The 24,662-nt window shown below is 32.4% G+C and overlaps 1 protein-coding gene across 2 annotated transcripts in view; it reads right to left on the bottom strand.

Annotated features, from left to right (window-relative positions):
- The window catches only part of LOC140439996 (uncharacterized), a 994,918-nt gene that overhangs the window by 853,274 nt on the left and 116,982 nt on the right, over positions 1-24,662 (bottom strand). The window lies entirely within an intron of this gene.

Below are 24,662 nucleotides of genomic sequence, written 5' to 3'. Positions count from 1 at the left end.
ACGACGATGTTGAAGGTCAAAGTTCAGGAACCACTGAACAATAAGGATACATTATATTATAGTCAATTGAGATGCCAATCATGTAATAATATCTGTCAATTATTGTTTAGGAAATTTAAAAGACCGGCTTCTTTATTAACTGCAGTTGTTGTCAAGCATATTATATCTACTAATGGTAGGTATATTTCCAATGGCCAGAAAATATTTAATAAATCATTTTTCTGACTTGCACTTCGGCGTTTTTAAGTGACTTATCTGGGCATGCTCCATTTAAAATGACTACACAATAGTGTACTTTCTTCTGTAAAATCATAATTCACAACGCCCATTTAAGTACCTCGTAAATTCTGTTTCTATAGTATCTACCATATTACTCTATTAAAACATTTTATTTCACTATCTATCACTCCCCTGTTGCTCTTTTTCTTTCTACACTCAGTTCAACAGAGGTCCTAGTCTTCATAGTCAATTAACCCCTAACTGGTATGGCGGGGTCATTTTAGACCCAAAAAAATGGTTATTAAAATTCCAGAAAAAGGAGAACACCTGGCAACGCTGCCGTCCAGCTATTCGTCTGTGGCGTTGAGTACATTACTTGAACGTAGTCGCTGCAGTTGACTTTGTACTTTGTTGAGTGTTAGACGTCGATAGGGTCAAAATTGACCCCGCCATATCTTAAAAAGGCCAATTGTGTGATTTAGTTTTAAATAATTATGGCTAATTCAAGTGTCAGAACGAGACCCTTGACACAACAGGAGTTAGAAGACATAGCTGAACAGATTGGTGACAGCGATTTCGACATATCTGTTGCAGAGACAATTGTTAGTGAGCATGATACTGACTCTGAAGCTGGTTATCAAAGTGACACTGGGAATAATAACAATCAAATCTTAGGTACCGAATCGAGTAGTGAGGATGACAGTAGTGATAACGAACAGCAAAGTTACTATTACCGAAGAAATAGAAAAAAATGGTCAAAGCAAGCTCAAAGCAATACCTAATCCAAAAAAGCTATCCATACCAACACTAAATGTTCTTTTGCTCACTGCACCAATAGTAAATTCCAATTGCAATGTAACCGGTGACAACTGATTTTCTTCACTAGAGCTTGTTGAAGAGCTACGCCGCTGTAAACTTACTTACGTTGGTACTATGCGGAAAAATAACACAGATTTGCCAACGGAGTTTTTACCGAATAATCAACGTCCGGTTTATTCATCTATTTTTGGATTCACTAAAGACGTGACCCTGGTGTCCTACGTACCGAAAAAAAAACCGATCCGTTTGTCTAGTGTCCAGTCTCCATCATAAGAACAAAGTATTGGAAACAGCTAAGAAACTACCGGATATTATAGACTTTTACAACATTACCAAAGTTGGGGTGGATGTACTGGATCAAACTTGTGCCAACTACAAAATAGGATGGCGTACTAGAAGATGGCCACAAGCTATTTGGTTTCGGATCATGGATGTTGCTGGTGTCAAGGAACATGTTTTATATAACGCTGCTAATCCAGAATCTGGGTTGACACGGCAAAAATTCTTGATTGATTTAGGTAAACAGCTAATACACAATCACAGTTCGGCGGGCTGTTATGGTAAATATTCCCAGAGAATTGAGAGAACTTATTCGTCGAGTTGGCCACATCCCGGTAGACGACCAAAACCAGGCAAGGCAAAGAGCTCCTAAACGTGGGAGATGTTATATTTGCCCACGTAATGATAATAAACAATCACTTAGATGTAATAAGCGTGAAAAACATATATGCAAAAACCATTGTGTTACATCAAATTTTTGTAGTAGGTGTAATATTGAGTAGTTATCATCATGTTCATACTTGTTTGTTAATTTTTTTGTATATAATTAAATATTTCTCATTTGGTTTTTGATCCTTTATTTACACATTATTTAATAAGAATTTATTACTTTTTGAAAATACACGTGTGTTTTTTCGTTATTTTTTGAGATTTTTTACTTGGAGTGGTTTTTTAAGTCAACCCCATATATTTCTTTCTAGCAGTAAGTGATATAGAATTTTTTGGTTTATACAGTGTTATAATCATTAATATAATACTTTTTTATTATAATTTGCTTAATTTTTTGTTTATTTACACAAAAAATCCAAAGGTCAAATATGACCCCGCCATACCTTATATATATTTTTTTCTTGCCATACCAGTTAAGGGTTAAACAAGTCATATGTAATGGTCATCTGGCCTAAGGCTACCTCACGTTCGAGTTCACCTCTTATCCAGCCTTTACATAAACAGTTTGCTTCCCAGTATTTTCATAACCTCTTAGCAATCTACACATGTCTCTTTTTAAAACTTGTTTTAAATTGTTGTTTCACAATGCGAAAAAATTATACATTACCTAATTTAAAATTTATAAAACTTACGACAAAAATTGGCAACCTCGCACGGACGCTATCATAATTAAATGCAAATGTCATAATAAAGAATGCAAAATATTCAATGCATATGCCAATGCAAAACATTACTTAGCAAAATTGATTATTTTGATAAATATCAACCACTATTTTATTATGGTTCAGTATCCTTATGAAAATTATGAAATATATTAATTATGATATAAATAAACAGTACAAAAATGGGAAATAGAAGCGCAAGATCGAAGAGGATGGAGAGCGATAGTGGATGCGGCGAAGACTCATCCCGAGTTGAAAAGCCAGTGAAGAAAAAGAAGAATATATAAATAAAAGATTAGTAGAAATATATAGTTTTGATTTATAATTAAATCAAATGTTTACATGTTGTATAACGGACTCTCCTTGTCGATAAAATTGACTCTTCCAACTATTTCGTGTCGTGACGATCTACTCTACCGGGTCCTGAGGATCTGCTCTGGATTTAACTATAGAGTAACATTATTACAACGCTAGTATAAAAGCTTCACTTCGAAAATTTAAGAAAAAAAAAACGAAGAAAAGAGGTAATAGGGCCAGCAAAGGCTGCAGAAACGGTTGAAGAGCTAAAATTAAAATAAAATATAAATGAAATCGTAAAAAAACTAACAGTGAATTGCTAATCTTGTGTATAGGAAGGATGGCATAAGGTTTGTTGAGCTTATGAAGGTATAGGTCTCTTCATTCGCAACCATTACTCTTTTTTTGAAATTTTATTTTTGTTTTCAATCTTGTGAAATAGTCCTTGATTAACTAGGTGCGTACTCTTAATTCCATTTATTTTAAATAGAAATTTTGTTATTAGTCCAGTAGTCAGAGATTTGAACTCTAAAAATCATACGAACAAGCTGAATTTCGCTAATAATGCCAATTTTGGCACCCGAAAAAGATGCAAAAAAGTTTACCACTGCTAACCCATGGCTTCTCCCCATTTTACGTAGAATAAACCATTCTCTCAGAAACAACGCTTGAAGCGACCGGTGATTTTGAATGTCAGGTATAAATGCAAATTTTAAATAAAATTTGTATCAAGTCAAAGATAAAAATTCGATAGCTTGCAGAGAAGAGTGCAGCTTACGTATAAAAGTTTTGCATTTTGCTGAAAATAAAGTCAGTTTTTATAAATATAGTAAATAAATAAACGTTGCGCGATTATTGCCATTTTTACGATTCTCATGAGATCAATAAAATTTATCACTTTCAATGACCGGTCGTAGTAAAATTAAATAAGGCATTTAGAATGCCTAAAAACGTAGAATTTAAACTTTTACATTCTAAACGATTGTACGTCACGGGAAATGCCTCCACGAAAACAGTAGTAAGTGGAATTTGTAGCTGAAGTTGCGTGGTTTTGAAAAACGTACTTGTGTAACTCAAAAAAATAAGTTTGATATGTTTAGATCGTTTGTAATGTAGAAGTTTAAATTCAGCATTTTTTAGGCATATTTCAAATATAATATTTTTCACCTAAGACCGCTTTGCAATTAAATGCTGGTAACTTTATTACTAGCGGACCAGATAAGCGGCGATATATTTTATGAATAACATTTTACTGCTCTGTTGTTTCAATCAGCACTGAACAACAAGTTATCGTTTATTGGTTTTAATATTTGATTGCAATAGTACGAGTATGGAATATTTATTTGAACAGTGAATTTATTACATGTTAATTTTTTTTTACTTTCTTCTGACATATCGTATATTGTAGGTTTACCCAATAATCAAAGTTATGCCTTTACAAGAACATATTATTTAAAAAATAAGGTTTCATAATAATTGTAATCTCCTTTATATACAATTTAAAAATTTGTTTAGTAACGTATTTCTTAAATCCACACAATCATTGAAAAATAATTCATGCTGTTTAAAAATATCTTTCTGTTAATGACACTGTCATCGACAAAGTAAATCAAATTCAAACGTCATCATTTTTCTCTTCTGTTTATCGTTAAAAATTAATTGATGGTCGTGGGTTGTATTGGTGTTATTTAATAATTTAACAAAAGACATAATCAGCAAAAATCTTATTTAAAACATGCGAACGGTTTTTGCAATCACAATCAATGCAGTGTTTATGCTTGATTAGCATTGGCTGTTAAAAAATTTGTGTTCGATTGTTTCGTCTGTTGTACAACCCACGTCCTTTTTAGGGTATATTAGTTGTATATAAGTACCTATTTTTTATAGTAGTGTAGTAAAGCGGTACTTTAGTACTTTAAAGAAAAATGAGTAATTTAGAAGAAAATAAAATACAGTCGAAACGTAGAGTGTTATCTCCAAAAGAACGGCGTTTAGTTAAAAAAGTCGAAAGTTATTTCAATTTGGAAAAAAATAATATGGGTTCATTGACATCTGTTATAAAGTTCAAAAACGCACATGCGATGCTTGCGGTATCTCAGAGAGGACATTCCGAAGAATCAATAACATGAGTGAGGATGAAATAAATAAAGTAAGCAAGAGAAATCGTCGACATCCAAAAACTTTAGATTTGCACCAGTTAATTAAACTTGCAAATAAAAATATTATATTATATAATATGTATAAAGCCAAAGAACATGTAACAGTTAGTGCTGTGTTACCAAAAATAAAAGACAAGGAACTGTGTGATATTAGTTTAACAAGTTTGTGGAGATTGCTGAAACATTTAGGTTTTCGATATAAAAAGACAAATAATAGACAAGTATTGTGTCAACTCTCTAATGTTGTTTCAAAACGGTGCCATTTTTTAAGAAAATACATGAACAATAAAATGTCTGATAGTCCGAGATAAGTTGTATTTTTAGATCAAACCTGGATTTTCGCTAAAGGAAATATGTAAAAATCGTCCTGGCAAGATAAATTTAAATATTATTCTTCTAGTCGTTCGGTAATGGTAAGCGCTACATTATACTTCATGCTGAAAATGATGAGGGTTTTATTTCTGACGCTAGTTTAATTTTTTCGTCCACAAAAAATACAGGTGATTACCATGGAAATATGGATGCAAATATTTTTGAGGAATGGCTTGAAGAAAATTTGTTAAAAAAATTGGAGCGACCATCTATAATAGTGTTGTATAATGCATCCTACCACTCAAGAGTAGAAGAGAGATTTCGTGCAAGCAGCTGGACAAAAGAAGAAATAAAGTTGTGGTTGACAGAAAAGAAAATTTATCACAGTGACATATTTTTAAAAGTCGATTTATCTCAAAGGTGTGGAGAGCACAAAATTCAAAAGAAATTTGTTACTGACCAAATGGCTCTTAAATATGGCTATGAAGTTCTTCGACTCCCGCCCTACCAGTGCTACTATAATGCAATTGAATTAGTTTGGGGTATAGCCAAAAAATTTTATGATAAACATGCATCAAAAACAACAGATGAGCCTAGCGTTCTTAGTTTATGTAAAGAAACGATAGAACAAATAAAGGCAGAACGATGGCAAAATTGTATTAGACATACGGAAGACATAATCGTTCAGTATTTTCAAACCGAGCGAGTTATGGATGAGGTCCCGACTCTAATTCTTCGGATAGACAATTCAGATAGTGACGACTCTGATAGTGAAATATCAGACAGTGAATAGGACAAATCGTTTGCTAAAAAGAAGTAACAAGAAAGTGTTTGGGGAATTCAATTCGGACTTTATGGTGTGTTTTAGTTAAACGATAAAGTACCTTCGGTCTAATTACTGGACTTCATACTCTCAATAGCTTTGGTATTAATTACTGGACTACACGTGTTTAAACATTTTGATTTGCTGAAAACTCGGAAGTGATTTGTATGCCAATTTGTTTCAAGGTTATATTTAATACAATATCTGCAGAAAGTAAAGTCTTGGATGTATTTTATTCAAATTTGGACATACCAGCAACTTGGAAAGCATTTTCCAATTTAACTGCATGTAAAACCATTCGTATAATTTTCACTCCTGGCAAAATAGAGACTTATAGAGACCTTGATGAACATTTGATGTCGACAAATAATTTCGAGTATTCGAAATATTTCGTCTCACTTCTTTTAACACGCCCTGTATATACATATTATATTCATTTTATTTGCGTTTGATACAGTAAAATCCAATAATATTACTGAACATAAAATACAGGAAATTAAATATTTTTACTTTTCAAGCAATCGGAATTAAACATTACCGCCCCACTGTTTGAGGGCCACTGATCATATCTTAATTACAGATCGGCCGTCATATGGTAAAGATAATTCAAACACTCCTGACCCTTGAGCTGCGCGAAGGCGGAGTCAAATTCATGTAAAGGCAGAAAGGTTCTATTGTAAGTGGAATTATACAGTGCATAGTACAATGCGTTTCGCATGGAAGTGGAGTCTTAACCAAATTTCGTCTACTGCGCCGTGGTCAGGAGTGCTTGCACTATCTTTAAAAGGAGCTTACCTCACATTTGTTGACAAAACCCAAATCCAAAATTTCATGCTATAAGTTTTGAAAACCAGGCTGTAACAATGTAAATTTCATAATCATCGGTCAATGAAAGTGATAAATTTTATTTATCTTATAAGTAAGTAACAACACCTTTGTTACTGACTTCAATTGCGGCAAAGTGCAAAAATTGTATAGATAAGCTGAACCTGTAAAACCCCTTTTAATTTTTGTCGATGGGACACTCTGATTAAGGTTTTAAGGGGAAGCCGGGGGATAAAAGTGCTAAACTTTTTTGCACATTTTTGAAGTCCCAAAATTGACATTCTCAGCAAAATTCAGCTTGTTCGTATGATTTTTAGAGGTCCAGTTGCATTTTCGTCTCTGACGACTGGAGTTATGGTGGAGTTGCTCTTTTTTAAACCCTATATTTTTTTATTAAAAGCGAAACTAGCATATCAAATAAAAATGTTTAAGTGCTTTCACAATGATAATTATTATACTCTTTTATAAAAATATGTTATGACCTTCATTTTATAATTATTGTACATAAATAAACGCAGTGCATCTTGCTTCTCATTCCATACTTGTTAAATACATTATTGATGAATTTTTAACTTTCACTAATTATCACAATTTGTACGGCTCCGTTTACTTTTATTATCAGAGCAGAGAGATTCTATATTCTTTTAAAAATGTTGGGTTTACATTCAGTTTTTATTGCGTATAATTAATAATATAATTTTTTCAACAGACAATTATGCAAATTTACTTTAGCCGTGAATAGAAGATCGAATACTGTGGTATAAATACCTAACGTGTGAGATAAAAGTGAATATATTGAGAACATGATCGATGATAACAACAATATCGAAAATATGATATAATTAACAAAAACATATTAGGTTTATCACTACTGGGGTATTATTTATTTTTATTACTTTCTGGGGACCGTATGACACGGTCCCTAGAAAACAACTATGGAACACAATGAAGGAAATCGGAATAACTCATAGGTTAATAGAAGCCGTAAAAAACCTTTACAACAACAACAAGGTAAGAGTTCAAACCGGCAATAAATACTCCAACGAATTTAAGACCACAAAAGGCTTATTGCAGGGATGCTCTACATCTCCGACACTGTTCAAGATATTCCTCGAACAAATATTAAAACCATGGAAAAGGAAATGTGAAGGGATGGGAATACCGATCCGGGACAACTACTTGTATACATTAAGCTTTGTAGATGACCAAGTGGTAACGGCTCAAGATGAAGAAGATCTGTGCTATATGCTCCGAAAATTAGAAAAGGAATACACAAAAAATGAACTGGAAATAAATCTAGAAAAGACGGAATATTTAACAACAGAGCAAGAACCAGTGAGAAACTTGGAAATGGACGATAATAGGGAAATTAACGGCACTGACAAATTCAAATATTTAGGATTCGTACTCTCAAAAAATGGAACCACCGACCAAGAGATAACCAGCAGATTAGCACAGACAAGAACATGTATTAAACAAATGAACGGGGTACTGTGGGATAGACAGATTACCAGAAATACAAAAAAGAGAATTTATAACACCTTGGTACGCAGTATAATGACCTATGGAGCAGAGAATTGGGTAATAAATAAACGAAACAGGTCCAAAGTCACAGCAACTGAAATGGAGTTCATGAGAAGAAGCTGCAGAGTGACAAAAATGGATCGCATCAGAAATGAGGAGATAAAACGAAGAATGGCAGTAGAACAAGACATTCTTAGCTACATCGAAGAAAAACGTTTAATTTGGTATGGACATGGGAGAAGAACAGATCATACAAGGTGGATAGCAAAGATTTTGGATTGGAGGCCAATAGGAAGGAGGAAAAGAGGTAGACCCCGAAGATCATGGAGGGATGAAGATGAAGTGGACGAGGCCATGGAAAGACGAGACCTCAGAAATGGAGAATGGCAGAACAGAAAGGACTGGAGACGTTGGCTGAAAGAAGGAAGGCCGCGACAGCTGTAAAATCCTTATATAGATAGATAGATAGATATTAGGTTTAATTAATTAGGTTACTATCTCATTATCTTTACCCTTATTTCAATACGAATTTCTAACAGACTCCTCTTTTCTAACGTGTTTTATCTTGTATTGTCTCGTGTTTTATAAAATATTCTTTGGAGTCTTTTTCCTACCCCTTCCTAATAACTTCATATTGATTATCATTTTGCAGTTAAATGTTCCCTAAGATGTTTAATCTCTGCTCTGACATTTTATCATTAATTAATGTCACATCTATATTTCCCCAAATTACTTCATTCTTAATTGTATTCTACTCATTCATGTCAGCATTGATGTTACCATCAAAAAAAAAACATTCTATAGAAAAATTCACGGAAAAATTTTAATGTTGGTTCTTATGACAATATAAATCAAATGGCAGAGAACCTTATAGTGTTACCACAGAATACACCAGCCAACAAGAAGCGAAAGCTTTGTCGGTACCTTTGATGTTCGTAGGACAGAAATTTCGGAGGGAGAATGACAGTTAAACTACTTAGTACACTAAGAAAAGTAATAAGAAAGTCGTTCAAAACAGTAGTAAAGTTATAGTTACACTGAGAAACAAAGTAATTATTAAAACTGATGGTTTTAAGTAGATCTGTTTTGTATGAATTGTATTTTTTTCTGTAAAATTTAATACAACCCATATATCAATTCTGTACTGATAAGTAAAAAGATCTTAAGTCAAAAATATCGATTTGTTTTTTTAAACAAACAAATTAAAGTACTAAAAGTATTTTAGTACGTTAAAAAACCGATAAAAAGCGATTGAATTTGAGAGTTAATTTCAAAATAGAAATGAAAATCAGTCGATTTCTATTATTTTTTAAGGTATTAAAATATGTATACCTATACAAAATATGTATATAACAGTTTTATTCCTTTTTTACTATTATATTATACTTTTTTTTATATTATTATACTTTTATTAAGGTAGTAAAATATGTATATGTATGTATATACAAAAATATGTATAATACACTCATGGACAAAAATATCGAATATTTTGGAATTTTCTAATTTTTGTTTTTTCAAAATAAATTCTGATCAATCAAGCCGTTTATTGCAAAATAGAGTTTATTTTAACTATGTTTAATGAACAATTTTAAATTTTTATGCGGAGAAAATTGCAAAAAAATAAATGTTTAATATTAGGTGAATAATAATATTAGGTTAAATTGCTTAAACAAGTCGTTTCAACTGAAAGAAGTGCATGATCAGTTACGAGTATTCCCCCTCTAGCTCTTATTACTGCTTGCATCTTTCTCAGCATGCTTGCAAGTAAATTTTGGACATATCCTTGGGAAATTGCATTCCATTCATCCTGTGCATCAAGCCGAAGCTGCTCTATCGTATTTGGAACGGGATTTCTTTGTCGTATGCTGCGTTTTAGGTGATCCCACATGTGCTCTATTGGATTTAAATCCCGGCTAAACGGTGGCCAATCCAATCTTCGAATTTGAAACTCATCAAGATAATTACTCACTTTGGCAGCAGCATGTGGTCGAGCATTATCATGCATTAACGTGAATCTTTAACATTCAATGTAACCAACACACGACAAAACATGATCTTACAGGATGTTTTAAACGTAAGAATCACCAGTCATCCATCTAATCACTTTTACAAGTGCGGTACGTACCTCTCAACTAATACCTTCCCAAATAATTATGACATCAACTCCAAAACTAACAGTCTGGGCGAGACTGCAGCTGGCGAATCGTTCTCCAACTCTTCTGTAGAGGTAGATTTGACGATCTGACTTCCATAATAGGATTCTGGTCTCATCAGTGAAAAGAACGTTTTTCCATTTGTCGATATTCCATTAAATATGTGTTCTTGCAAACTCCAAACGACGAGCTTTATGATTTTGTAGGAGACGTGGAACTTTGGCCGGCCGTCTGGGCTTTAAGTTTGCTTCTTTTGATCTTCGTCTAACTGTTTCTGAACTCACATTAACTTGTCTAACATTTAATAGCTCATTTCTGACTCGCATCGATGTCAATGAACGATTTCGTGTAGAATTAAGAACCAAAAAACGGTCATCAATTGCGGTTGTGCACCTTGGGCGTCCTTGACCAGGCCTTCGTACAAAATTTCCGGTTTCGCGGTACCTGTTTAGAGTATTCGAAACTATAGATTCAGTTCTGCTGAGACGTCCTGCGATACATTTTTGTGCATATCCTTCCTCGTACACAATTACAATATGTGCTACTTGAGCTTCATCGTAGTGTCGAAGTGATAGGATACTTGTTTTAAACTTAGTTAAATTAAGACAATATTTAATTACACTTAATAAATTAAACTAAAAATAACCGAATTAGTATGATTTTTCCTTTACGTGAAGAAGGTTTTTTATGATGAAATGTACGAATGACACTAACCACTGAATAAACGTCAAAATAAACATCAAAATATCTCAAACCAGTTGAGTACATCAGCCTACTATATGAGTATTATCAGTAGACTTCGGCAAATATGCATATTGCATATTTTGCATATTGTGCATATTTTATGCAAATATTTCATATTTTGGCATATTTGTATAAAAGTTTGCATAAAGTGCATAAAAGTTCAGATTTTTATACTGTATTTGAAAATTTTTAAACATACCAATTTATTTCAATTCTTGTATAAAATTTTGTAGTTATTTTAGTCAAGAAATGATCTAAGTACGTAATCTCTACAGGTACAAAACATTTACAATTTCAAAGAAGATCAATTTAAGTAGCCCTCAACATTCTTAGAAAGTCTCGGTCACTGAGGCATTCAGTTATTGGATAATCGCTAAGGGTTCGCTCATTTGCACTTTATGATCTAATCCCCAAATCTATCTACAATTTATTGTATCTTAACAGCAGGTAAACGGCTAATAGTTTTTTTCCTAATTTAGGGATTTTCCAAAATCTCCCAGTTTATTGAATTAGGTACCTAAACATTTCTAATTTGATGCTCAGATTTGTAAATCATTTTTGTTTTGATATTCAAAGCGTAAACACTCGTTGTGCGTAACAAAAAGGAAGATTGTGATTTTATAATGCCTAAAACAACCAGTGCTTCAACTTGGATTAAACCTTATAAAGACCTGTCTATGGATATGGGAAAAATCTACTGTTCAGTCTGTGGCAAAATTGTAAGTATCTAATATTTTCTATTAAATATCTAATATTTCATACATACAGGGTGTTTCCAAATGACACTTACAACGTTTGACTGTAGATATTTCTCGAAAAATTGAACAAAACGATATAGTTAATGAGGGGTCAAACTTATTTACTTTTCGAGATACAGGGTGTTAAAATTAAAAAAAATTAAATTCTTTTAGTTAATAACAACAATAACTTTAAAACCAATAAACGTATTTACTTGAAATTTAGTACTCGTAGGTTGTTTTTAAATGAAAAATAGCTTCCTTTAGTGAGAAAAAATTGTCCATGGTACAATACAATGGTGTGTATTTAGAAAAAATTTTCACCTTTACTTTTTTTTATGAAGTCAGCTATTCTAAAACACAATTATTTTTATTGTAATTGAATTAACAAAAAAAAAACTTTTGTTGAATTTTAAAATAAGTTATATGATGTACTAATGGTTAGTAACAAAAACTAATTTGTGGATTAATACTGCATTTAAAACACTTGGTGAGTGTTTTTTTTTCCAAACCAGTTATTTGATTAACCAAAAACACCTTGTATATTTTTATATTTTAAAGGTTGGATTAAAAAAAATAAATAAAATTTTTATTTATAGATAGCATGTGAGAAAAAATTTCAGATAGACCAACATGTGAGAACTGCTTCACACATTGCAAAAAAAGGAAAAATAGGAGGAAAACATCAAACTTCAATGGCTAAATGTTTCCAATCTACTTCAAAAAAATTAGATGAGCAAGAAACTTTTAATGAAGACTTGTGTCGCGCATTAGTGTCTGCAAACATACCGCTTTCAAAATTAGCAAATGTAAATTTTAGTTCGTTTCTAAAAAAATATTGCAAACTTAATGTTCCAAGTGATCGGTCTCTAAGAAGAAATAATGTGAACGGGCTATACTCGTCGGTGTTAATTAATATTAAGGAAGAAATTGCAGATAATTATTTTTACATATCTGTAGACGAAACCACTGATTCCTCAGGAAAGTATATTGCTCATTTATTGATTGGTGTTCTTAAAGAAGATACCTTACCAAAATCTCATCTTATTTCATGCCAGCAACTTGAGAAAACAAATGCTTTAACAATTTTGCGTTTTATACAAGAAACAATAGCAACTTTTTTTCTTTCGACAACTATTCCTTCTAATAAATTACTGCTTATTTTATCGGATGCTGCTCCTTATATGGTGAAAGCAGGACAAAATTTAAAAATATTTTTCCCAGATTTAATACATGTTACTTGTGTAGCGCATGGATTAAACAGAGTTGCAGAGGAAATACGAAAAAAGTTTCCTCTTGTAAATACCATGATATCCAGTGTCAAAAAAGTATTTCTTAAATCTCCTATAAGAATTCAACTTTATAAAGAAATGCTACCTAACATTCCTCTTCCACCACAACCTATTTTAACGCGATGGGGAACATGGTTAGAAGCAGCTAATTTTTATGCAGATCATTTTGTTAAAATAAAGAACATAATTGATACGTTAACAGATGAAAGTTCCCAATCTCTTTTGGATTCTAAACAAACTTTTCAGAGTAACTTGCTTCAACAAGAACTTTCATTTATAAAATCAAATTTTAGTTTTGTTCAAAAAACAATTACTCAGTTAGAATCACCATAACTGTCATTGTTCGAAAGTACAGCATTAATAAAAGAATTTGCGTCATATTGTCGGAACGTTAGAGGTAATATTGGAAAAGATATTTTAAAAAAATTTGAAGCTACTATGGAAAAAAATAAAGGTTACCATATTCTTTCTGAAGTAGTCAGTGTTCTAGCTGGAAATATTTCGGAAACAATTAATTTAGAACCAAATGTTTTGGTTAGTTTGAAAAATGCTCCCGTTACATCAGTTGATGTTGAACGAAGTTTTTCCATATATAAATATATGTACTCAGACAGAAGCCACAAGTTTTTGTTAGAAAATTTTGAACACCACTTGGTCATTTATTGTTACCATAATTCTAAATAAGTTTATTCATACTTAAAAATGATGTAGTTACTTAAAATAAATGTAAATCTTAATGAATAGTAGGAAATATTTAGTTATGTACACTTTTTTTTTTTAAATAAAATTGTTACTATTTTACGATTTTTTTATTTATTTGTATGCATATTTTGTAAAATATTTGCATATTTTGGGGTAAACACGTGCATATTTATGCGCATATTTTCTACATTTTTATTTGCATATTTGCCGAAGTCTAATTATCAGTAATCTCAAATAATTTTGAAATAATAGTGACTACAAAAAAATTGGAAAATTCCAAAATATTCGATATTTTTGTCCATGAGTGTAGTATTATTCGTTTTTTACTATTAAACAACACACACGAAACAACACTTCTCAATATGTAAACAAACTTCAGTTTTTATATTATATATAATATAAAACATATATAAACTATTTAGAACATGGCGGATTCTCACAGAAATTTGGATTACGAAAAAGCTGTTCGTTTTGCTTCTTGTTGGGTGTTGTGTTCTGTGGTGTTACGCAGAATAAAATGAAAATAGGTACAAAAATAACAAGTTTGTGATTTTTAGTATTCAAAGATAACCAACAAACAACTGATTCCAACAGATTATTATATTTATTTTTATAAACACTTCAAAAAAATTTACCAATAAGGCATCTATAGGTAAATAATGGAAATAGAAATAATCAGCTAATTAAACAAAATGTCTTCCTGCTGTAATGGTATGGAGTTTTCTGATGTGATCTGCTTATGTTTAGGAGTAATGTACTTATATTATCTTCAAAATAAATAAATTATTGATGAACGGTGGTTTGAATAAACGATTTGACAATTAATACTATTACAGGAATTAATATTAAACTCAACAGTCTTCCAGGTTGAACTGCGTAGAGTATTATTACGCCGAGCTTTCGACATCCTATTCGATGCCTTCTTCAGGACTTCCGAGATCACAGTCTCCTAAGCTCCCAGACACTACTACACTGATCACTAATCAATGTATTACTGGTACTTTGAATAGAGGACGGTTTATTTATACCCTCGATGGTGACGTGGTTTGGATGGAGGTTGGCGTAGGGGTTAGCGTGGAGATTGGCACGGGAGTTAGCGCGAACATTTCTGACAGTAAGATTTTGATTAGCGGGTGTAGCGGACGATATTTTCTTTATGAGGCGTCTCCAAGTCGAAGGTAACCGTATGCTGTCATCTCTTTTATTGAGACCATTTGGCCTCTTTTCAATTTCTATGGCTTCTCGGATAATTCTTGGTTTATAGAAGCGGATGAAGGCTACGGTTCTGGTGTTTTTAAAACCAATTTTGTTACCTGTATAAAGATGGTGTTGACCTAGAGCTGAAATTGAGTCGGAATTGCGAACAGAAATGGAATGTTCATTAATCCTATTTTTAATTCTGATTTGTTTGGTCTTATAGGATCGGGGGCAGTCTGTACAAGGAATTTCATAAACTCGGTATTGTTCATTTGGAATGTTGTCTTTGATTGATCGGACAAGGGATGAAAGTTTCGGGGGTAAATAGTGTCTTTATTCCTCTTGATTTAAGAATTTGGTCGATTTTGTCGGTGACACCTTTGATGTAAGCAAGAAAAGCTTTCGTATAATAAGGGTCTGTGTCTTTGGGTAGAGATTGAGTGGGAGACTGATGTCTGTGAATGTCCGTTTTGGATGAGGGCTTGTTTTAAACTAGAGAGCTCAGCGAGTTTACTTGTATCATAACAAAGGAGTATTGATATGGAGACAAGCATATTAATGACTGGAACGATTGATGTGGGTAGTTTTTCGATAAACACAGTGACGAAAACTTTGGGATTAGTTTTTCTTTAAGGTAACGTCGAGAAACGGTAGAGATGAATCAGTTTCCACCTTCATCGTGAACTGGATAATAGGATGTATACCATTTAGATGGGTTTGAAAAGACACCAAAGCATCCCTGCCATGGGGCCAAATGACGAATGTATCGTCAGCATATCGTAGCCAACATGTGGGTTTAAGCATCGATGTGCATAGTGGTCGGGTCTTGAAGTCTTCCATAAAGATATTGGCAATTAATGGAGATAGTAATAACGTAAAAACAGAACGTTTTTAGCGCGAAATTTGTATTGACAAGTCTATACAGGATATTGCACGCTTTGAAGTATTCGCCACTAAAAACAAGAAAAACCCATTGGAGATTGTACACTTTGATTTTGAATATTGGATAGGAGATTGTACGGTTTGAAAATTTAATGTTACTGGAGATTGTATGTTTTGAATGGAAATCTAAGTTTCTGCCTTCAAAATTCATTGGATAATGACTATTTTGAAAAGATATTTTCTATTGCTTTGATTCAGGGCTAGAAACTCCACGTAATGCGATATCTTTCTCTCTCTCTTTTTTGTGAAATGCGGAGATTGTACTTACTGTTTGTAACTATACCGCTCATAGTAAAATCCAATAAGTATGGGTTTTTTGAGATCGCCCAAGTGTACCGTGATTTATTTGTACGATCGGAATTAAGTAATCACATAGAGAGGAATAAAGAAATAAAGAGGAAAATCTAGACAAAGGTAAGGTGAAACTACTAAAAAACTAAAAAAAGTATAAAAAAAATAAAAATAAAACAATCATACATTTTCTACACTTTCATAGCTACATCATTAAATTCCAATCTTAAAGTTGGATACGGCATTCCTGTAAACAATCATGCATTCTATGAATGATTTATAAACAAGTCTACATATCTATGAATATTTATGAGTATACACATATTATCATTAAAGAAGTTCCTAATTGTTTTCAATGTATTTGTTAGAATTTTTTAACTAATGTGGAATCTGATTCGTATTATATATTTTGCAATAAAATCTTTAAGTATAAAAAGCCTAACATATTTTACTATTATTACTGTCAATTAGTAGTGAAAGTGTAGAACAAAAACATAAGAAAATAATAGGAAATGTTTGTTCTCAGGAAATCGTTTTAAAAGTAAAATTACGTGGTTTTTTAATTGAGTCTTATATTATGATGAGCGCAATAAATTTGAAATTACTTCAGTATTAACGGCTAGCCGACAATTGATATTTTAATTAACATTTCATTTTGACACGTTTTTTACGGACTTTGCAGTATTTAATTAAATCTATATTATAATTAGAAGCTAGCTATAAAGATGATGTCTAATGATTTATATTTTAAATGAAATAGATGTCGAAAAAGCATGTATTTCTCTCTCTGGTGCGGTACCTCATAATGAAGTATTGGACGCATTTTTGCGTTTCTCAGCTTATAATTGAAGGAGGCTAAGTAGCTAGATCAGCGCATTCTCTTTATGTCATCCCATAGAAATTTCTTTTGCAAGTCATCTCCAGTACTCTCTATTTCCGGTTTTTCGCTTGACTTCTCTCCAACTTAATATCCAATTCTTCCATGTTCTTATGTTGTGGATCGCCTGGTTTTCCTGTTCATTTTTTATGCGGTAAATACTTGAGTGTCTGCCTATCTACTGTCACTCAATTTTCTCTGACTTCATCCTTGTTTATCGTATCTCCCTCCAATTTATTTTGACTCTCTTCAATTGTGTCGTGTCGCCCTCTAATTTATCCTGACTTCCTCTAATTTGTCTAGTAAATGCGAGTAAATTCTTTATATACTTAGTCAATAATTTCTCAATTCGGGTGTAAACTCAATCACGGAAGTAAACCCATTCACGGGAGCAAAGCCATTCACAAGAGTAAACCCATTCACGGAAGTAAACCCACTCACAGGAGCAAGTTCGTTGTACTTTGAATGTAGCATGTGTGAAATGTAGATCACATCCAAGAATAAAACAAACATGGAATATAATTAGTTTTAATCATTTTTTTTTTATTTAAAAAATCGCATCGACCAAATGGACTTTAAATCATTGATTTATTCATTTGTGGCAACTTATTTTAATTTCGAAATAATTACTCAATTAATTTTGGATTCAATTTTACAAAAAAGTTTTGAAAAATATATATTAAGTAAAAAATCTATCGCTTGCTTGAATTAATTTTCCTTGTGACAGTGTATCCTAGATTTTTATTAGATTTGATATGTCCAGTCCACTTCAGGGTGAAGTGTAAAGTTATTTTCTCTTCGTAGTTCTGAATTTTATACATCCTGATCTATTACAAATGTGTGTTTTCACACATTTCACACATAGAAGAAAATACTCATAATGCAACTTATACTGCAAACTATAAAAGTTAAGTTCTATTTCATTTTCGCAAGCGGATGAAAGTACCTACATCATTGAGCCGTTGCCAGTATCTGTCGTGAATTTGAAACAGAGTATGACACTTAGTGTGCAAGTCAAACGTGTGGTGATAAATGTATTGAACTATCATCTGAACTTAAAAAATGGTGACAGCTTGACTATTACTGTGGAAAAAGTTTGGAAAATGTGAGGTGTGAGTGTTCGCAAAATTTATGACATCCGCGAAAAGGCCCAGCATGGCCAATTGAAACCGGTACAAAAAAGGAAGAAAAGAGTTAGTTTTCAGTCCAATTCACGTGAGAATACTACGATGAAGAAGTGAAATCTCGAGTAAGGAAAATTGTCCACGATTTTTTTTTTTTTGGAAAACATACCACCAACCACGACAGCATAATGAACAGAGTAAAGGATGATGGGGACCTACCAGATTTTTTAAAAAGCAAGTTTCGTAGGCTACTAAATGACATGGGTTTTAAACATGGTAAAAGAGGTCGAGATTCGATAATGATGGAAAGAAAAGATATCATATCCTGAAGACACAAGTACCTCAAATAAATAAAAACATTGAGGAAGAAGGATAATGTAAACCTTGTTTACGAATTAACTTTCTTTACCAAGAAGGGAACCGCTAATTACCACGACGAAATGGACATGGATCTATATAAAGAGTGGTTTGAGAATACGTTAATTCCAAACATGCCAAAAGATAAAGAAAATGTTGTCGTTTTAGATAACGCGTCATACAACTTCCGCAAATTTGATTTCCCAAAAAAATTGTAAAACAAAAGGCAAATCAAGGATTGGCTAATCGAAAAGAACATTTTCTTCGAGGAAGATTAACCTAAAAAGTGAATAACTGGATACTGCGGCTGCATTTAGAGACCAGTACGACAACTACAAAATTAAAACAATTGCGGAAAAATATGGCGTTAAGATTGTGAGACTGCCACCTTACCATTCCAAGCTGAACCCAATTGAAAGGTATGTGGCTTCAAACAACGTCAATTTTAAAGAAAAAACGGTAGAACGGTTGATAAAAGAAGATTAATAATGCGTATCTAAAGAGCAATGGCATAATTATGTGAACCACGTCAAGAAAGTAGAAAAAAATTGTTTGCGTAGGACAATTTGCAGGAAGATATTGAACCGGTGATAATTAATAAATGAGATGATTTAGAGTTTGGGGACTATTTAGATATGGATTGCGATCGGTATTAATTAACGAGAAATATCTGTTTTTTTAGTACTGTACGTAAAGTAAATTTCAGTTATGATCTTCTTAAATCTCTATAGGGTAAATTACTTTCATTTTTGAAGTTATACTTCTATACGCGCGCTCCACGTTGAAAATTTGTACGGGAGTGAATCGGTGAAATCATTACATATGTAAGATAATGAGTAAGAGAGAGAGACAGAAGATATATTTTCTTTCTCTTCCTCTCTCGAGAATAAAAATGTTCCTTTTGTATATATATATATATATATATATATATATATATAAATATATATTTAATATTATATATATATATATATATATATATATATATATTTATATATTCTATATATATATATATATATATATATATATATATATATATATATAATATAATATTTATTAATATTATTATTTTTGTGATATGTTTTGTATTATTTATTAAATGTTCAAAATTATTTTAGTCTTTTGTATTTCAAAATAATAATCTCAATAAATCACTGTATGACCGAGAACTGGTCAATTTTGAAATACGTTTATGTCATGTCCAATTGGCAAATATTTTACGTGTTTGGTTCATACGCTGGTGGATGTGAGTTCGAATCCCAATATGAATTTCCTTTTTTATTTTTGAAATATTTAAAAACCCCACGTTAATTTTATTAAATATATGTAATATACGCAAAAATGCTAAATTTTAAAATAAAATGAAAATTTACAACATAATCCGAGTTGTTGGTTTTTGAAGTTATACTTCTATACGCGCGTTCGACTTTGGAAATTTGCACGGGAGTGAATCGGAAATTTGCACGGGAGTAACAAGCCTCGTTAGGCATGTTAAATTATAAATTAAAACTTGTAAATATCTCAAGAAAGTTCAAATGTGTACTTATATACACAACAAACAACAATTAAATATTGTATTTGTCAATGTCAGATAAATTGACAGTTGTATTACCAAACAATATTTTTTTATTAATATTTTTATCATGGTAAATTAAACATATGCGTAAGTAAGTTACGTATATTGTCATTTTTAAATACTTATGAATATTGCATTTTAATTTGTATTGTATTATTATATTGAATTATGTTGCAGTGTATATTATTGTATTTTTATATTAATAACAAAATTAACAATGAATTTTACTGCATAGTATGTGTAAAAAAATTTTTTTGCATTCAAGTCCTTTTATACATATATGAAAATAAAAATATATATTTTTATTAAAAGATTGATTCAATCCTTCATTTACTTACTATACTTCTATTACAGGTCAAATGTTTATATACAGCAAACGATGCACCATATACCTAATTCTTTTTCGCTTTCTGCTCTCTCTTACCTATAGCATTACATATGTAATGATTGTGCAGATTGACTCCCATATAAATTTGTTACGACGAACTCGTGTATAGAAGTATAACTTCTACCGGCAGTCCCACTGGACTGCCACACCCGTTTTTTTTTATACATGTATATAAGTATTTACGAGGTATTAGATATTTTATGTATACAGGCATTTTTTATAACATTGATTTTTTTGTTTATTCTCTTATTTAACTCTAAGTGAAATTAATAAGTAAAGATATTTGAAACGAAGCGCGTACGGTCCTGATTTCTCAGTCTATCGCCAAACTACCACGCACCTGCCACTGTGCCGACGTGAGCGGCATCGCTGCGCGCCATAAGACCAACGCTGCTTTCTAACTGCGGCTTCTACTATAGTGCAGTTACAAAACATATACACATAATGCATACGTTATAATAACAAAAAGCTTAATACGGCATATCTTATTTTGTATAAATAAAAAAAATCTAAAATTCAAAACAAGGATCTTTAAAAAGGATCTTTGCTAGTAAAATCAATTATTATAAGTCAAGAATGTGCGCAAAAATAAAATGAAACAAATGAATTTTCAATAAATAGCCACAATTATCAAAAACATTTTTCTGACTATTCCAAATCCTTTCTCATTCTTCATTCACCTAATATTTGTCTCCATATAAGATCTCCACCGCTGTTCATTTTATATTACACGTTTTTTCATCCATTTCGTTTTATTTTCCCGTGAGGCTCAGAGGAGCTGTTAAAATGCCTCATTTATAATCTAAACTAAGAGAAATAAATACAAGAACATTCTCATTTTGTGATAGTCTTATTACGCAATAAGCACTTTATGATTGTAAATTTTAGCATTTAAAATAAAACAATTAACAAACTTAAAGTTTTAATTATGACTATATTTAAAAAGTAAAAAAAAATAAATATTTCTTGCAAATATTTGCTGGTATTTGGAGTATCGCGACCGTGACTAATAAACTAAATAATAAAATCCAGGTAACGAGAACAACATACTTTTTATAAAACTGTTAAGAAATAAAATAAATTTACAGAGTGTTTTGGTTGAACAAAATTAAAAGATTTAGTGAGTATTGCAGAGGATATAAAATAGATGACATATGTTTAATGTCTGCATTTTACTCTGTCTGCAGCAGTTCTGAAGAGTTCTATTATTGTTTTTCCACTCCACTGCCTTAAAAGTTTCAACCAAGACGTGCGTCGTCTCTCCGGTCCTCGTTTTCCTTTCACTTTCCTTTGTAAAACTAATCTCATCAACTCATATTTTTTATTTCTTAGTATGTGATCAAAGTAGCTCATTTTTATTTCCTTTATAGTGTTAAATAATTCTATTTCTTTTTTCACCTTTCTTAATGTTTTCGTGTTGGGTCCATGATATTTTTCCCATTTTTAGATAACACCATATCTCTAAGCTGGCAAGTCTTCTTACAGCAGAACCTCCAAAAAAAGCATGACAGTTTCAACCTCCACAAGAAACTTAAATATACTGCCGGAATTAGAAAACAAAAAAATGCTCACATACTTAAAAGCGCGGACGGAAAAATTTGTGATCACAAACAACAGTGCAAAGAATGGGAGAGATACATCACTGACCTTTTTGACGATGCTTCTAGAGAAAATGCTCCAAATACTGCCTGTGACAACCAGTTAGACAGAGGTCCCAGTATACTGAATTCGGAAGTCAAAAAGGCAATAGAGCAAGCCAAAAACAATAAAGCACCTGGATCAGATCAAATCCCTGCTGAGCTACTTAAACTTTTGGATGAGGAAAGCATTGCCTGCTTAACCACTTTCTTCAACAAAATTTACAACGAAGGAAAAATACCAGAAGATTGGTTAGAGTCACTGTTTATAACATTACCAAAGAAAAGCAGGCCCACCAAATGCAGAGATTTTAGACTAATCAGTTTGATGAGTCACACACTGAAGAAACTCTTACGAATTATACAAAACCGAGTATTCATTCTATGCGAAAGTAGGATGGGTAATAAGCAATTTGGATTTAGAAACGGTCTAGGAACTAGAGAGGCACTATTCTGTATGCGCGTTCTATTAAAAAAAAGTTGTGAATTCCGAAAGAATGTTTATGTTTGTTTCATCGACTTCGAGAAGGCGTTCGACAGAGTACAACACGATACACTTTTCGATTGCCTACGGGCAGCAGGACTTGACCACTATGATATAAGACTGCTGAAATACTTATATTACAATCAAGTAGCCTCTATCCAAATTGAAGACAGTCCGACTGAAAAAATATTCATCAAACGTGGAGTACGGCAGGGTTGTGTTTTGTCACCCACTCTTTTTAATCTGTACTCTGAAGAAATCTTTAGGGAGGCTTTGGATGACAGACAAGAGGGAGTAAGACTGGGTGAAGAAGTAATCAACAATATTAGATACGCTGACGATACAGCCATTCTTGCAGAAAATTTACAAGATCTCCAAACATTACTAAATCTAGTCAGTGAAGCAAGTTATCGGAGAGGCCTTAAAATCAACATTTCAAAGACAAAGTGGATGGCAGTTGGAAAGATAAATATAGATCAAGGTCTGATTTCTCTTAATGGAGAGGAGATCGAAAGGGTAAATCGTTTCAAATACCTTGGCAGCTGGTAAAATGTAAATTGTGACTCTGATGAAGAGATAATAACCAGGATCGAAATATCACGTAAGGCTTTTATGACCTGGAAACCAGTTTTATGCAACAGAAACCTGTCGATGAATATTCGTAAGAAGGTCCTGAAATGTTATGTGTGGTCCATCCTATTGTATGGTTGTGAGACATGGACGTTAAAAACCACAATGCTAAACAAGTTAGAACCATTCGAATTGTGGTGCTATAGACGAATCCTAAAGATATCGTTGGTTTCGCACACTTCCAATGAAGATGTTCTTCAAATGATCAATTCAGAACGTCTGCTCATAAACATCATAAAGAGGAGAAAAACAGAATACTTCGGTCATATAATTAGAGGACCTAAATACCATCTATTTCGCCTTATAATACAAGGAAAAGTGGAAGGAAAGAGATGGATTGGTCGAAAGAAACTTTCATGGCTGCGTAATATTAGACAATGGTGTGGTTCCACAGTAGAAGAATTATTTCGCATAGCAGCCGACAGAGAAAGGTTTCAGGAAATTGTAAACATGATGACGGCCAACGTCTGAATACGGACACGGAACCCAAAGAAGAAGAATTTCTTTTCCCAGTTTTTCATTACATAATACTGCTTATATATTATTGAAAGCGCTTCTGGCTATCTCAATGCGACGTTTTATTTCAGGCTGCAGTCCCATTGTTCAATGAACATAAGACAATGGAGAAGAAGGGCACAAGAGAGATCTGAATGGAAGGACATAGCCAGACAAGCAAAGACCCATCCAGGGTTATGATGCCAAAAGAAGAAGAAGAAGAAGTCCCATTGTTCATTTAGCTTACATCCAAAGTTATTATATCTGGGATTCTTTCTTTAAAGCTTTTCCTTTAACGTAGATTATTTGGTCTTGAATCTTTTTCATTCCATACGTCTCGCAGTCGTATGAAATCCAATCACAATTTGCAGCCCTTCTCTGCTGTCCTCAAGGAATATTGTATTATCTCTTCGAATTGTTTCTAATTCCCTGTGTCCGATTCTTCTCGATCGACGATAATAAAATAACATGTTGAAGTCGTGGAGTAACCTATAGTTTTACTGACAGCTACTGAATTATTACACTGTAGTTGTTGAGGTAAAAATTTTTATTAGACTGCGCTCCAAACTAATCCTGAAGTTATATTTATAATCTCACTAAAATGCTACGATCTATCAAATAAGTGTATTGCCCTCTGCAAAGAACAGAAACCTTTAACTTTTGAGAGCTG

Source organism: Diabrotica undecimpunctata, chromosome 4 (assembly GCF_040954645.1).
Source record: "Diabrotica undecimpunctata isolate CICGRU chromosome 4, icDiaUnde3, whole genome shotgun sequence".
NCBI classification, from domain to species: Eukaryota; Metazoa; Arthropoda; class Insecta; order Coleoptera; family Chrysomelidae; genus Diabrotica; species Diabrotica undecimpunctata.
This window is presented reverse-complemented; position numbering and strand designations above follow the sequence as displayed.